Here is a 15219-nt window from a genome sequence, read left to right as displayed (position 1 = left end):
TCCTTCCTTTCTACTTAAATGCCACACTGTGCCATGGGAGATTTAGGAAGTGTTGCCGGAAATCTGACCCATTCTTACACTATAGGGGCACTTTTGAATTCTTCCTGGAGAACGTCCAACTGCGGCAGACTTGATTACAGTCCTGCTTCTTTATACGGAGGTGTTTTAAATGAGCCGAGTCGCTGGAGGGACTGTTTGCTGATGGCTGAAGGTTTAGCGCAGTATAAATGAAGAGAGTCATAATAATGAATGCTCAGCGTGTGTTGGGACTCGCAACACACAGTGGAGCTGAGAGAACATAACGCACATGCTTTGGGACTCTCGGAGGCCTGACTGTGGATATACACACACAAATACGCCATACACAGAAGAGTCGCAGAGAACACAGAGTAGAAGTGTGAGAGTCGCTGCAGAAATGGCAGAGCTTTCTGTAATGGCTGCCAATTGTGGAAATCGCTCGCAGATAGCTGTTTCAAAGGGAAAAAAGCTCGATGAGTGAGTGATTTTTGCTCAGATCTACTCGAACACAAATTAGACTTATTTATGGGCATGATAACGATTGAAATAATAAAAACATGTAGATGAATAATAATATACAGTACAGTAAGTATAACCTGTTATTCAGTACAAGTTATGTCTAATAAATAAGAAAAAATGGCCACTTCGAAAAAAAAAATTTAGCTTATGACATATGAAAATAAAAATTATATTAAAATATAATAATATTAAAAATAATAGTTGTATACATCTATTGTATACATTTTGAATGTCTTATTAACGTAAAAAAGTAAAATCATATTCCTTTTAACTTGCAGAAAATTCAGAAAAACTTAATAACTTTAAGTAATAATTTTATAAATAAAATAATTATAATTTTAATTCTAATAATTTTAGCTCAATAATTTGTTCTAAAACATGTATATTATGTGGAATTAGTTTAGTTTAAATTTAAAACTTTATTAATACCCTTGGGGCAATTCCTTCTGACATGGTGGTGCTTTACATATAACAAGAATGACCAAGACTTAACATCAAGTACACGATCAAAAAGAAAAAGAAAAAGAAAAAACTAATACAGTAATTAAAAACTACATTTATTACGTAACCAAATTGCTTAAGGCATGAAAGTAAAATCTATAAAGATTTGCGGAATATTTTATTGTCCTTAGACGTTGTCCAAAGGGCATTCACTCAAAATATCTGTTTAAAAGGCTCCAATTTTACCCCTTTTACAAGATGCAAGATAAGCCTTTGGTGTCTCCAGAATGTGTCTGTAAAGTTTCAGCTCAAAACACCCATCAGATTACTTTTTATAGCCTTGGTGTCTGAATATGTTATAGCTGTTCCGCACACCGTGCTTTATGTCAGATAAACAGCAGTCAGTGACAGAGACAGACTCGGATGAAGCTGAAATAGAGCTCATTAGTCAAAAATACCAAGTGAGTTTATTTTATGTATTTGTGGTGGAGTTTATTCAAGCCTTTCTGAAATGATGAGTCCCACACAAACGCAGTACACAGACATATTAGCGTTTACTGACACCATGTGGCTGTGGTGATTATAGCGGTTAAGTATAAGATAGCGATTTTCATTACTGTCTTTATTACAAACATGCTATGTTTTAAAAATGTTTAAAACTTATTAAACTTCACAGAGAGTTAGAACAGATATTTTAATCACAGTTTATTTAAGAAAAAAAAAAACCTCTGTGGACATGTGTATACATGTTATTATAAAACCATGGTGCCTGTTGATTAATTCAAAACCGCACTCACGTTGCGGTGGGCCTCAAAATCACATAGATTTGGGTCCTATTTTAACGTTAGAAAATTTTAAAAGAGACTTGTTGGGTTTATATCACTCCAATATGACAGTGGCCACACTATACCAACACACAGCTCTGTACAAACAGCTAACAAAAGTAGATTTTCATCATAGGTGCCCTTTAAAGAGTACGTGCTACCTCCTATTATTTTATGTGCCGTCCTTAACACCTGCTGTTCATAATAGATCGCAATACTTTGCAGAGGAACTCCCAATATTTTTGAGGCCAAATGAACAATGCCTTGAAGATGATTCTTGTTTTTATAGACAGTGAGAAAAACCAGCAGAATTAAACTGCCTCTAAGTGTAACTGTCTTCATCACTATATTCAAGTCATTTTAATTGTGTTTTCAGTTCAAGTGAAGTTGGTCAGAGATCAGTCTTTATTTTCAATAAACAAATAAAATTATTTCAAGTAACAAGATCCAGGATCTGAAATCCCGGAAGCATACATAGTCACAAAAAGTGAGCAAATTAAGGTTAAACAAGCTGCTTTTTCACAGTTTACACATCAGGGTACATTTAATGAGAACATTTCTACCGTCTATTAAAATAATCAGTTAATGTGAAAAGCATTTCTACTTTCAGTTAAATCAGGGAAGTGTCTGGCTATAAACTGGCATTGAATTTTAAGCGAGTATTTTTTGTCATAGAAATTTCTCAGTATATTTTACAAACCAAATTGTCATTCCAAATGTAAACTCTAGATAAACTCAACACATATGGCATTATATGTAGTTAGAAAATATCATAGAGCATCTTGCATATAGATTTTAATTATAATGAGCTCCACCAGAGATTTTCTGACTAATAAAAATATGAAAATGTCTCTCGGCGTGAAAAGCCTCAAAAAAATTTCCTGGTTCTCCTCGACCACGAAAACTCTGAATGCCAATCAGAATGGACGACACTCGGGCAGACAGATGTTGAGATGAGCCTGTGTGTGTTTAGAGGAGGTTCACGGCCCATAGGTTTTCTCCATTAATCCAGCTCTGACCCCATAGCACAGAGTTCAGAGCATTTAACCCGAACCGTTCCGCCACTTCAATTACACCACAGCACACACACACACACACACACACACACACACACACACACACACACACACGAGTGCCTCACAAACATTCATATACACTGTGCATAAAAGCAAACATGATATTGGCAGAATGCATACACAGCAAATTCATCAGAGTTAAATTCTCGGTGTTGAAGCATTTCAGAGTAAAGTGTTGACGTTAAAGAGTTATATTTTGATAAATGAATATAATAAGAGTTAGAATTGATTTTATTCAGTGCGAAATCAAGGAGTTATCTTTTCTACACTTGGTGGTGTTATTTCCAACATCCGGGAATTCATGCAGCCCCAGTCACTGATGAATTTTCCAGCTGCCATTTTCCAGGTTCAGAACAGCAACTGGTGAGTCAAACTACCTAAATGTTGGTATTTTACTGACTTTCTTTAAGGAAATACAGTTGTAAACATATTGTTAAGTTAATAACTTTAGAATGGAGTGACAATTTTAAACTTCTGCGGTTCATTCATGGTCGTTTGTGTAACTTGTCTAACGTTAGCTTAACTGCAGTCCTATTGACTTTTTTTCCAAGAATGTTTTTTATATATGCCCACGCATACATAGTGCATAAAAACATCAAATGTACATTTTCAACACATTTCTGTCACGCTTAATGCCATTTTGTGCGTTGTTACCCATCTGTAAAATAAAATCGACACTTCTCCTTTAATTCGAAGCAAACTAGCGAGGGAATCCCCGGACTCCGAGCCACCTAGCCTACTCTGCCCGGATGCTAACAGCAACACAGGACGGTTTCCATAAGCTCTGGAGAGTTTCTAAAACATATCTGGTGAGTAAATGAACATATGCTTACTTGTAAAAGGCTTCCTGACTAAAACATATGATTGTTTGTTATTCGTGTATGTTAATTTGGTTATTTTAAACACCGCGGCCCTTTTAAACTGGTTCATTCGTGGCCGTCCATATACCGTTAGTCCATAAACTCGCGTGATAACGTACGCTTGAATTATATTAAGTGTTGACAACCATTAAAGTCGGAATGTTAACATTAATGTCTTTAAATGACCGCGTTTGCACTCAGACATTTAACGTTACAGAAGTCTTCCGGAAGTTGCGGGACTAACGTTAACGTTATCCCGCAAATGCACAGAGATTCCCAGATGCCCAAGTAGATGCCCGCAAATGAATGATAATCTCGCGGAAATCGCGCGTCTCCCGCCCGGTCTTTAAACACTTTGCACACCCCTCTCCACCGCATCCCTCCCAGCTCTTCAGGTACGTCGCGCGCAAGTCACCCCCACCGTTCTTAAGGTACGTCGCGCGCAACTCGCCCCACCGCTCTTCAGGTACTCATCTCTCCCGCTACCTCCCGCAAATCAACTCTGTATCCCCCGAAAATGACTTTTCCCAACTCGGGATGTTTGACGTTAGTAAGTTAGGCTATTTCTGTAGTCAGGAACATCTTAGTCAAGCTTTTTCTCCCGCATCATATTGTGCTTAAAACTATAGGCTAAACTTAAACTTAAAGACAATTTAGTGCGTTGTAAACAGCCACCTGTCTGTAAAAATTAATCAACTGATTCATATTTGAGCAGCCTAATGATGATACAGGTTTGATTTGTAGATTTATTATCAATAATCAACATCTGAATCAAAAGATATCTGAAAAAGTGTGAGGCATACTTTGTGATGTTCATCTCTCTTTTTTAATCTGAAGGTTATGCATATGTGTTAGATACTAATTTTTTGTTGTTTTTTTAACAGCTACAGTTTTCCATACAATAACACAAGACCCTGTGACGATTGGCTGATTAGAGACGGATGGTGTATTTCCAGAGTTGGTGAAATGACCAAGCACACCTTCTTGGTCATATGTGGTGATAATAATGAAGGTATGTTTGATAAAGTTCTGTATTTGTTTCACAATAAGCTGAGAGGGTATTAGAGCATTAGAGAATAACAAATGACATGAAGGTGATAAGTTTTGTATTGTGGGTGAACTGTTACTTAAATAATGTTTTGCTCTTTGCTTTGTGCTTTGCACTTTTCCTCTTCTGCTTATCCTAATATTTTAGATTATATTTGGACCTGAAACATCTGCTAGACTCCAGGAAAGGTGGCGTCAATACTGGACTTGAAAGGGCCTAACTGGTAAAGAAACACGCATGCGCACACATACACACGCGCACACGCTTACAGAAAACTGTAAGTTTATGAATATTTTTTACACTGTGGCCAATATTTTGGGGAAGTCAGCATCACTAAAATGAAATAAAAGATTTTAAGCTCCTCTACATTTATCTCCAAGTGTTGTGTTAAATTCAGGATTCTGGACAGACAGCTGCCTGTTTTTCCAGTTCTAGTCATAGTGGTTAACCTAATTGTTTTTGGAGATCCAACAGTGATGTATGTGTTTTTTCTACTTTTCCATATCCTGTCACCTCAACCAGCTGGGAGAGTCAAGTTGTGGATCATCATGAAGATTTTCAAAAGGTGAGTTTAGATTTCTTGAATGTTTTATTTACTTTAAATGTTCTTTTAAATATATCATAGAATTTGATTGCAATTTGTTTTCAAACATTTTTCTTAGCCATGCTGGAGTCTTGAAGAGTTCTTAGATGAGCATCACCCTATATCCGTGCATCAAGAACCACCAGACGAGCGATCAGCAGCTACTACATCGTCATGGATAAAAAGGTCATCCTGTGGCTGGGAAGCACTTCATTCACAGGACATGCTTGATGAGATTTCCTAGCTCCAGTTTGTTTTCACATAAGTTTACAGCATTTATACCTTAATTTAAACTGCTGTGTTTGATATGGAGGACCAAGGAAATACCAGAAGTGAAAGATTTGCACGCCAAGTTGTTTAAAATGTAATTTCAGAAGAAAACTATGAGTTCAGAAGAAAACTATGAGTGACGCTATATTGAACTTTCAAATTGCTCTGATGAAACATCAAGTTTGGACCAAAGGACTGAAACAGCCTTTTTGAGCACTGGTCATACATATCTTGTTGATACTGTCTGTACTAATAAAAGATTTAAAGCATATTTGACATTGTTGCATTTTAAAAACTGAATGAATTGTTGAAGTGTTGAATGTTTTCAAATAAAATGTTTTTTATTTTATAATTTACAGTCTATTTGACCTTTTTACCATATTTACACTCAAGAGAGTTGAATAAAATAACAATATATTACACCAGGCGGTGTTAAATATAGTTACATTTTTTAACTCTGCCCAGAGTTAAAATTAACCCTTACTTCGGTGTCAATGTGCCAACCCTTTTGAAAGTGTTGATTTAACTTTGTTTTGAGTGGACCCCATGAGACACTTTCAAAGTGTTGAAATTAACACCCATAGAGTTGTTTTGGGTCCCCATAATTTGCTGTGTAGTAAATTAATTCTGCAGAGCAATTTGTTGTGGTCCTAGAGGTGTGAAAAGACATGCAAACACACGCGCCTCTCCAGGGTAAAGCAGTGTAATGCATGAGAAGGGCAGCAGTGCGACGGTTCATTCATCACTGTCAGTGTGCGCGAACACCGCTGAGACCCACAGACATACACACACGTGCCAACATGACCCTGCCATTCAACCACAACACAACCACTGTGCAACTGTGTGGACAGATGCAGTGTGTGTGCAAAGCCAAGTTTAAAGGGTTAATTCATTCACACACACCAACAAAACTAGGGCTGCTTTCTATTGGAAAAATGTAACATTGCAATATTTTTTTTTATTTTGTGATACATATTGCGATATTTCACCTCATGGGAAGATAATTTCACTATTTGGAAAAAAATTATAATGTTAAATCATATGGGATGATTCTGCAGTGGGAATGCATCTGCATAAAATGTAATAAACAAATCCCCCGACACATTTTCGTTGTGGTCTGTGCTGTTCGCAGTGTATTTCTCTATTCGCATGTGTTGTGAGTATTTTTATGTATAACAATCTACGTTTAATAAATACAAATCAAGTAAAATACACAATTGAAGTAAAATGTTTCCCGAGAATTCAAGTACAGTAACTGAATGATAAAAATTAAATAATTCAATAAAATTAATCATACACTGTAAAAAGTAAATCCGTAAAATTTACGGTAAAAAAAAAAAAACAGCAGCTGTGGTTGCCAGTACTTTACCGTTAAAAACACGATACAAACCGTAAAAGTAATTTTTAATTTTTACGGTAAATTACCGTATTTTATTAATTTATAGAGGTAATATGTCTGTATTTTGAATGATCAACATCTACACATCTTTTGTTACACAGTTAGACACGTTAGCACACCCACATTCAGATGGTAATGGGAAAGTTACATAGTGAGCCAATGCTTATCACAATTAACTTCTCCCACAAGCAGAAAAGAGTATCAGCATATAGAAGGTGCTCAGTGTCATCCACCAGCTACTTAACACCAGTATGGTAACCCGCATAAAATTAAAGTCATGAAAAAACATTGATTACCAACATTAGATGTAACATAAATCTCTAATGTACATAACTGATGGGGAAACAACTAAAAAGATCCATATTAATATCAACCAAATGCATAAAAAGTTATGTGCCATGCAGGGAATTCTGGGAAGGTCAATTTACGGTTATTTGCCGTTTATATTAAGGAAACATACCGTTAACCAGGTTACGGATTTGTACTGTAGCATTTTTTTACCGTTGAAATCACGGCCATTTTTTACAGTGTAGTCAAGGTCACAAATGGTACAATTTCTTATACCTGAATGGTATTTAGTATTTATACAATCACAGGCATCAAAAACCCATGCCAATGATAAATTATAACACAAGCTCATTGCATGTATCCTGCGATGTGACTATTGCGAATGATCACATTGTGACATCGATGCTGAAACGATATATTGTGCAACCCTAAACAAAACGTATGTGGTTCCAAACCTTTATGTCTTTTATCGATAGAAATGAAAAGGCAGATTATTGATTTAATGTATTAATTAACAGTTGATTGTATATTTGCACAGATATTATCAGTAGCTTATGATTCATTAGTGTTTTCCCAGCAGCATTATAAGTTTGTTTATTTTAATTATTTCTTCTTTAATACAATGACAAATAAAAAAAAAATTATAAATTAATTAATTAAATCAAAATGTAGTTATTTCTTAGCCAAATATTTTTATGTCAATATGTGTTCAATTTCTGTTCAAGTTTCATGTCTATTTTATTTTTAAATATTATATCCACCATTCCTTACCTCTGTTAAAACTTTGGAAAATTATATGAAGGCATATATTGCCCTGTTATTGTCATAAGGAATTATGTAATTGTTCATAGTTTTCTTTTCCTGATTAGTGAAATTAATTTAGACAGTTTTCTGTAAAACTGTCTAACAGCTGCTGTGATTGTATCTTTATGCAATAAAAACTGTTTTATTTATATGGCTTGTTGACAATTGGATGTGTGTTGGCCCGATTGGGTAGCTTTAGTTGGACAGCGGAAAATGAAGACCTTTTTTTTAACTTGAAATAATTAATTATCTGTTGTGATCATGAAAATTATGCTTAAAAACGAATATTACAATCCAATCCAATACTTATTTATAGAGCACATTTAAAAACAACCAAAGTTGACCAAAATGCTGTACATAGGAGTATTAAAGATGAAGAAAAGAAGAAATGGAGGGGAAAAGTCTGATGTGAATTGGTAGTGTGTTCCAGAGTCCAGCAACTGCCAACGCTCGATCACCTCGTTTAACATCAGTATTTTTTCTGTTACTTTGAAAATGCATTTTCTAGATTATGTAAAGATCCCAAAAACAACATAATATTGCCCTATATTATCTGCACACTTTGAACATTGAACATAATTGAAAAAACAAAAATGTTAAAACCAATAGAAAGTATAAAATTCACTTTAATAAGTGCCTTGAAACAAATTGAATCTAAATTGAAACAATAGTACACAGAACACTGAATAAATTGATTCATTGGAATTACTAATTAAAAAAAAAAGTGGTTGTAAACTATTTATTTGGGCTGAATTTAAGCTCAACATAATTTGTTTGTTTAAATTCAGCTTATTTAAATTGTTTGCAACAATTTTCAATTAACCATTTTTCAGTGTAGCTGATAAAGCTTACTTTGAAATGTGTGGCATTTTAATTAATTTAATAAAGTGTTCTCTCCTTTATTTTTACGATCATCAAATATCACCAAACAATATGTAACCAGAAAAGAAAAACAATACAAGAAGGGATTTTTATTATATTTCATTATTCCCTTCCATTGTGAAGAAAAGAACAGGTTCAACATTTCGCAAAAAAAAATCCATTATACAGGAACAACATGAAGGTGAATAAGTCATGAAATTTTGATTTGAGTGTGCGCTACTCTTTCAAACCTCTATTACAGCTCTCAGCATTCAGCGTCTGACATTGTTTGAGTCACAGACTGAGGTGAAGTACAGGCCAAACACACACAATCGCGCACGAACACATCGCAGACATGCATGACACAAGTAACAACTAAATGTAAGCCTGTCATTTATGCTACAGAGAGGTGTGTGAGGGACAGGCTTGACAAATGAAACAAACAGAGCGACAAAAAAGCACCAGGACTGCACTTTCTGCTGTAAATCCGCCAGCAGTAGGATTAAGACTGTCCCATTAGGCGTGCTTTAAATACAGGTGCACCAGCTCTCTGGCTCGGGAGTAGAAGTGATTGCTGAACAAATGAACACAATTGTGTTCAATCTAGATGTAAATCCACATTGATCTCAATGCGAGGGTCAATCTAAGAGCGTAAACTATGTTTGTTTATGGCATCTTTAACACTAAGAATCAACTAAAAGTAAAAATCTGCACTGTCAAGAACAGTACATGACAGTGTTGCTAGCCAATTGTCCATAATGAAGGGAGTCGCTCCAGCTGCCCTGTCCTGTGCGCGTTTTGTGTGTGTGTGTGTGTGTCTGTGCGCGCATTTCTTAGCAACAAACTTGCCTAAACGTCGTTGTCTGTAGCCACTAAATCAAAAAGTTACGAATTGCCGTGAGATTACGTTGCACATAATTGAAAAGAAAAGGTCCACATTGTCCCCCGATAATGTCAACAGACTGGACTGTTTTAACAACTAGCTGAATGTAAAGAAGGACGAAGCTAAATTGTTTCTAATTTATAATCAATGTTCTCAACTCACAGCAATACAACTTTACAATGAGAACAATTGTTTGTAATCAATACTTTATTGTTATTATAATTTTCCATTTTCCATATTTGCAGTGCCTGTATTTTGGCTTTTTTTTTTTTTTGCAGTCCACTTAGAATCCAACTTGGAAATAAAATTTATATAAAATTTTAAATATTACATGCCTATAATATTAATAATATTAAATAAAACATGCCTGTTTTAATTTCTGTAATACATATGGCTGTCAAGCCAGGATCTTGATGGTTTATTGTGGGTATGTTGTTTACATGAAGAAATCTGTGTTACAAGTTAAATAAAAATTCTAATAAACAATTATATTTAGAATTTAAATAGTTTTTGTCTTGCGTTTACATACATTTTACATATGAATAGCCAAAATTAAAAGTTTTAGTTTTTTAAACTGCGATTAAAAAAAAAAAGTTCGATTAATTAGTTAATTTTTTTAATCGATTGACAGCACTAATTTTTACATTATACACACATCTGATGCTTGTATTTGCACCAGCACCACATCCACAACTTCACGCATTGGGTTAAATTAGGCTTTTCGTGTTCAGTCCTTTACTGCCACTGTCTCTGTTCAGCTGAGGGAACGGAAGCAACCCCATGACGTCAGACACAGCGATAATCCAGTGCTAAAATCTATAGTAAAACATGCCGTTTTTTTTTTCTAAATGGTTACATTAATCGAGTTTGTTATATATATTTCCATTAAAGTGGAATCTTTAATTGAATCAATTTACAAAATAATGTAAACTTGACTGAGTGCATCAATTCCTCTTTAAGTAAAACAAAGATATCCACCTCTAATATCCTCAAACACTGCTAATTATCTCTATACTTTACTATATTATACTATACCATCTCTATAGCAGGGGTGCCCAAACTTTTTCTTATGAAGGGGCAAATCCAAACTTGATTGAGGGCTGTGGGCCAAACTTCAATATACCAAACTGTATTAAATTACAAGTTGCCATACACTCTAAAAAATAACTCAAGCGATCTGTTACCACTACAGAGTTTAATACATTGTTGTAACTTAAAAATTCTATATTGCTGATTATATTAAAACTTTTAAATTGCCAGAGTAATTTTATTAAGTTTACACAACAGGAAAATATTGATAATTACATCAACTTAAAAAAGAGGGTAATTTAAAGATAAATATATCTGTCAATTAGTTTAAAACAATATTTAACTTATAACAACCCAAAAAAATTGCGTTGATAACTCAATTTTTCCACACCAATGGAGTTCTGGATTTCAAAGCTCCTCCCTCACTGAACGATCAAGAGGCATGTCCGGACAAGTTTTAAGCAGACCATTTGGCACAAAGGATACTTTAAGGTGAGATATCTGGGTTTTATATCATTTCCAAATCAATATTCTACATTCCATTAGTGTTGGCTACTCCTGGTAAATTATAGTTGATGTTGGCAGTGTTTTTTGACTAGAAAATAGTAGATAAGAAAGTAAAAACACATACGGTAAGCCAGAAAGGCAATTTAGTATATATGTCAAAATAACAAAGTTTATATAGTAGATGCTTTTTTCATATATAGTATTGCTTTATCCTGCATGTTTTATGTTAGTTACCCTAGCAGAAATATATATTCTGGAGCTTGCTCACAGTTGTTATCCAACCTGAAATTTGTATTTTATTCCTCCTGTTCTTATGGAAAATATTACATTTATCTACTGATTGCTAAGATTTTCATACAAAGTTCATGCAACTGTATTACAACTTTCTAGGCTGATCTGTATTTTAGATATAAGTAGGCTTTTATATAAAACAGGTTGGGGGTGCAAAATGTGTAAATTTGAAACATCAACATAAATAGTTTTGCTAAAACATTACAGACTACACCATGGTAATTGTGGGCAACCATTTCCATGCCTCTGTCAAGATTGTTTGTGTTTTTTCAGAACATGGGGCAGCCTTAGATCACATTTATCAAGACATCAAACTTAGAAAACCTCCAGATTTGCAGAAAGTTTTTATTTTACTTGTCCTTGTTGCAATGCCATGACAATTTCCATAGAAATTAAAAAAAAAAACACGAAACTGTCATCTGTGTATTTCAGAACTGCAATTTCAGAACTAACATGTATGGTACATTTGCTTCCCACAGAAGCCGAAAACATACTCCTCACTCATTGCATGACTTCAAGGCAGACATAATAAAAAGGTATGTATGTTCATTCAATGCAGATCAACACAGTGATGTGGATGGTCAAAGTGGGGAGCTGTCTGATGAAGGTCAAGATGACAATAATGATGTGACAGACCTGCCAAACTGCATAGAAAAAAAATGGCTTTGTTGTGTCTAAAACTGGAGAGCACTTTAAATGCATCTTACAGGTGTATAGAAGAGGTTGTTAAAGAGTTAAATTTTATATCTTGATCAGCATCTGGACCCATCATCAAAGGTATTTTACAGGCCTGCTTGGGTTGTAAAGCCCATCTTACAGTCCACAAATCTGTCTAATGTAAAACTTTTGCATGAAGTAACAAAAATAAACAATTTTCAAGTTATTGCAGATAAAATGGGCAAGAAATAAGGGATATCTTGGAGCGCTGGCCTGCATTATCAGATGCAACACAGGTAAGTTTAGTTTTATTTTTAGTCTAGTTTCACAATTTTGCAAGAAAATCATCTTCAAGTTATTTATGCTAAAAACTTCTTACAACAATAACATATTACATGTTATTTGTTGTGTTACACATTGTATACAATTATTCCATTATTTAATTATTCTATTTTTTCTACAGATAAATGAAGAATTCAAGAGGATAACCACTGTAGGTCTTGAATCCACATTTATGGCCACACTTGACAAATGCACCCAAAACTAATGGACCTGGCCTCATCCAGGGGAGGAGCTAAAGGGGAAATAATCGGAAGGATTAAGGATATGCTTCTTGAGGTATTGTAAATAATTTGTACACACTAGAATAGTTTAGATTTGTGTTAAATTGTCAGGTTGCCATCAGTTGTTTGTTCAGATAAAACTATATTCATTTACTGTAGGTACTTTATCTTGATATATATTTTTCTAATTAAACAGAACAATGCAGTTGAAGTATGGAGAGAAGTAGCCATTCACTGTCTTGTTGTCTATCTTGGAGAGAAAGAAGAGGATCTTTTTAAGGAGTTTGCTGTGAGTATTACAATGTTTTAAAATTAAAATTAAAATTAAATCTTCCCTTGACAGTGGAAACATACAAGACAAAATATATGCTCAATGACTGCTCTCTTTTAGTTTAATGTGTAGGTATATTACATTGTCCACACACACTGGGTTTACCTAGGTCTGTGTTATAATAACAATGTACTATTTAGTTCAATAAACAGATGTTGACAATAATGAGAAAGATTTGTAAAATGGGCATGACTGTTGCGTTTCACTTTTCCATTTAAATTACATTGTGAAACGAATTATTCTTATGATTGAGTGGCTGGGTGCATGACCATGTAAGGGGTAAAATAAAACAAAGTTTCCAGAGATTAACTGAAATCAAATGTAAGTAAAATAAAAAACTGAAGTAATTATAAATGTAATTATCTCTATCATGCTAATCTATTTTTTTATCTTGCTTTACAAGAATACACAAGAATCATTGATCATGCTAATCTATTTTTTTATCTTGCTTTACAAGAATACACAAGAATCATTGGTGATCTGTCAACTATGGAATTAAACCACAAGACGGGAACCATCATTGTTGAGGGAATCAGAATCCTGATTGGAATGGATATCTCAAGGTGTTGTGCTCTGCTAACGGGCATAATATATGCTCTGAATCTGAGCTACCCCAAGGAGCTTAAATATACTTGTTAAGTGTTTCAGAAGCTGTTTCTTGAACTTGATGGACTGAAGCCCAGTGCAAAAGTAATGCGTCTCAAGAACAGCATTTTCTGAAGCCTCTACTTATTTCAAAGTACATTTTGCTCTTTATGTTGCAACTATATTGTTTTGTATTTTGAAGTCCACATGCTGATCTTTTTATTTCATACTGTTTATATGAATGGTGGCATTTACATATGTTTGTTTAAAATAATACAAATGTTACATGTTTTACAATTAAGGTTAGCTAATAACAAGTAGTTTGTAAAATGTACAATTTATAAGTTAATAGTTAGCTTTAAGTGTATCAATGCCTATAACTCTTGTTTTGTTGGAATTCATTGTGATGGCATAGCTATGCATGCATGCACATTTTTGAAGGCAAAGCTGACGGGTCAGTTTGTTTATAATTTGTGAGACAGTACACATTTGTGTTTTGTAAACTTTGAGAAGTGCAATATTTAAAATAAAACATTGAAAACTGTGTTTCTAAATAAATAAAAAGTTACTGAAACTAAAATTGCTGTTGTTTAAAAATGTATTTCTTACAAGCACCTAAATTAACAATAATATGAAAACAAACAAAAAATTTAATTTCAGCTACTTAATTTTTTTGAGATTTTAAACTTGAAAACTAGCATGTATAATTATGGTAATTAAGTACATAACACTGGTTTTTGTTTAAATGTTAATAAAAAAGCTAGTTGGAACAACTTAATTTTTTAAGTACTCAACTTAAAAAAATTGAGGTTATGCTATGTAAAAATACCTCTGATTGAAGAGGTAAAGGTAATTTGGCTAACATAATAAAGTTTGCTGTCTGAACTTCATTTTGTTAGATGTTGCCGTAACTTGAAAATATTGATGCAAACTGTTGCGTTGATTTTTTTTGTTTGGTCTAAGCAATATTTTTTAGAGTGTAGATAATCTCCAAATGTATTACCTAATATTTAAAAAATAAATAGAAAGCATTACTTGAAATAGTATTGACTAATGCAGTATAATCTTATTTTATTTTATCATGACTTTACTGTAAATACATCAACAATCCCATTTATAACACAAGAGAGTTCAATGTCAATTACAGTAGTTAAGCTGGACCTGCCTTGACATGCTCAAGTCACAGTATTTCAAATTTGATTAATTAACAACATTTCATTTAAATATTTTATTTCATTTAGCTCTTTTGATGGCTCAGCATTTAAATGAACAAACAAAAGGTCACGCTAAATCTCAAATGACTATGTCTTCTCTTCTCAGACGGGATAGTGGGCCAAATCAAGGGCTACTATGGGCTATCTTTGGCTTGCGGGCCATTTCTG

General features: G+C 34.0%; 1 protein-coding gene and 2 long non-coding RNA genes across 4 annotated transcripts in view; 2 read left to right on the top strand and 1 right to left on the bottom strand.

Moving 5' to 3' along the window:
- Positions 1-15219, bottom strand: part of exoc4 (exocyst complex component 4) — a 211238-nt gene that overhangs the window by 44977 nt on the left and 151042 nt on the right. The gene's annotated exons all lie outside the window — the stretch shown is intronic.
- On the top strand, positions 2996-6254 carry LOC137491535 (uncharacterized). The gene is made up of 6 exons (XR_012402029.1): positions 2996-3241; positions 3575-3687; positions 4623-4750; positions 4934-5009; positions 5309-5351; positions 5449-6254. It is a non-coding gene; the product is annotated as an uncharacterized lncRNA (long non-coding RNA).
- On the top strand, positions 11261-14365 carry si:ch211-92l17.1. Its single transcript, NR_138544.1, has 7 exons — positions 11261-11395; positions 12181-12237; positions 12411-12478; positions 12582-12654; positions 12822-12976; positions 13118-13210; positions 13710-14365. It is a non-coding gene; the product is annotated as a si:ch211-92l17.1 (long non-coding RNA).

The sequence above is a fragment of the Danio rerio genome, chromosome 4, assembly GCF_049306965.1.
Source record: "Danio rerio strain Tuebingen ecotype United States chromosome 4, GRCz12tu, whole genome shotgun sequence".
Lineage (NCBI taxonomy): Eukaryota > Metazoa > Chordata > Actinopteri > Cypriniformes > Danionidae > Danio > Danio rerio.
The sequence above is the reverse complement of the archived record's forward strand: the minus strand, read 5'-3'. Positions and strand labels throughout refer to the sequence as shown.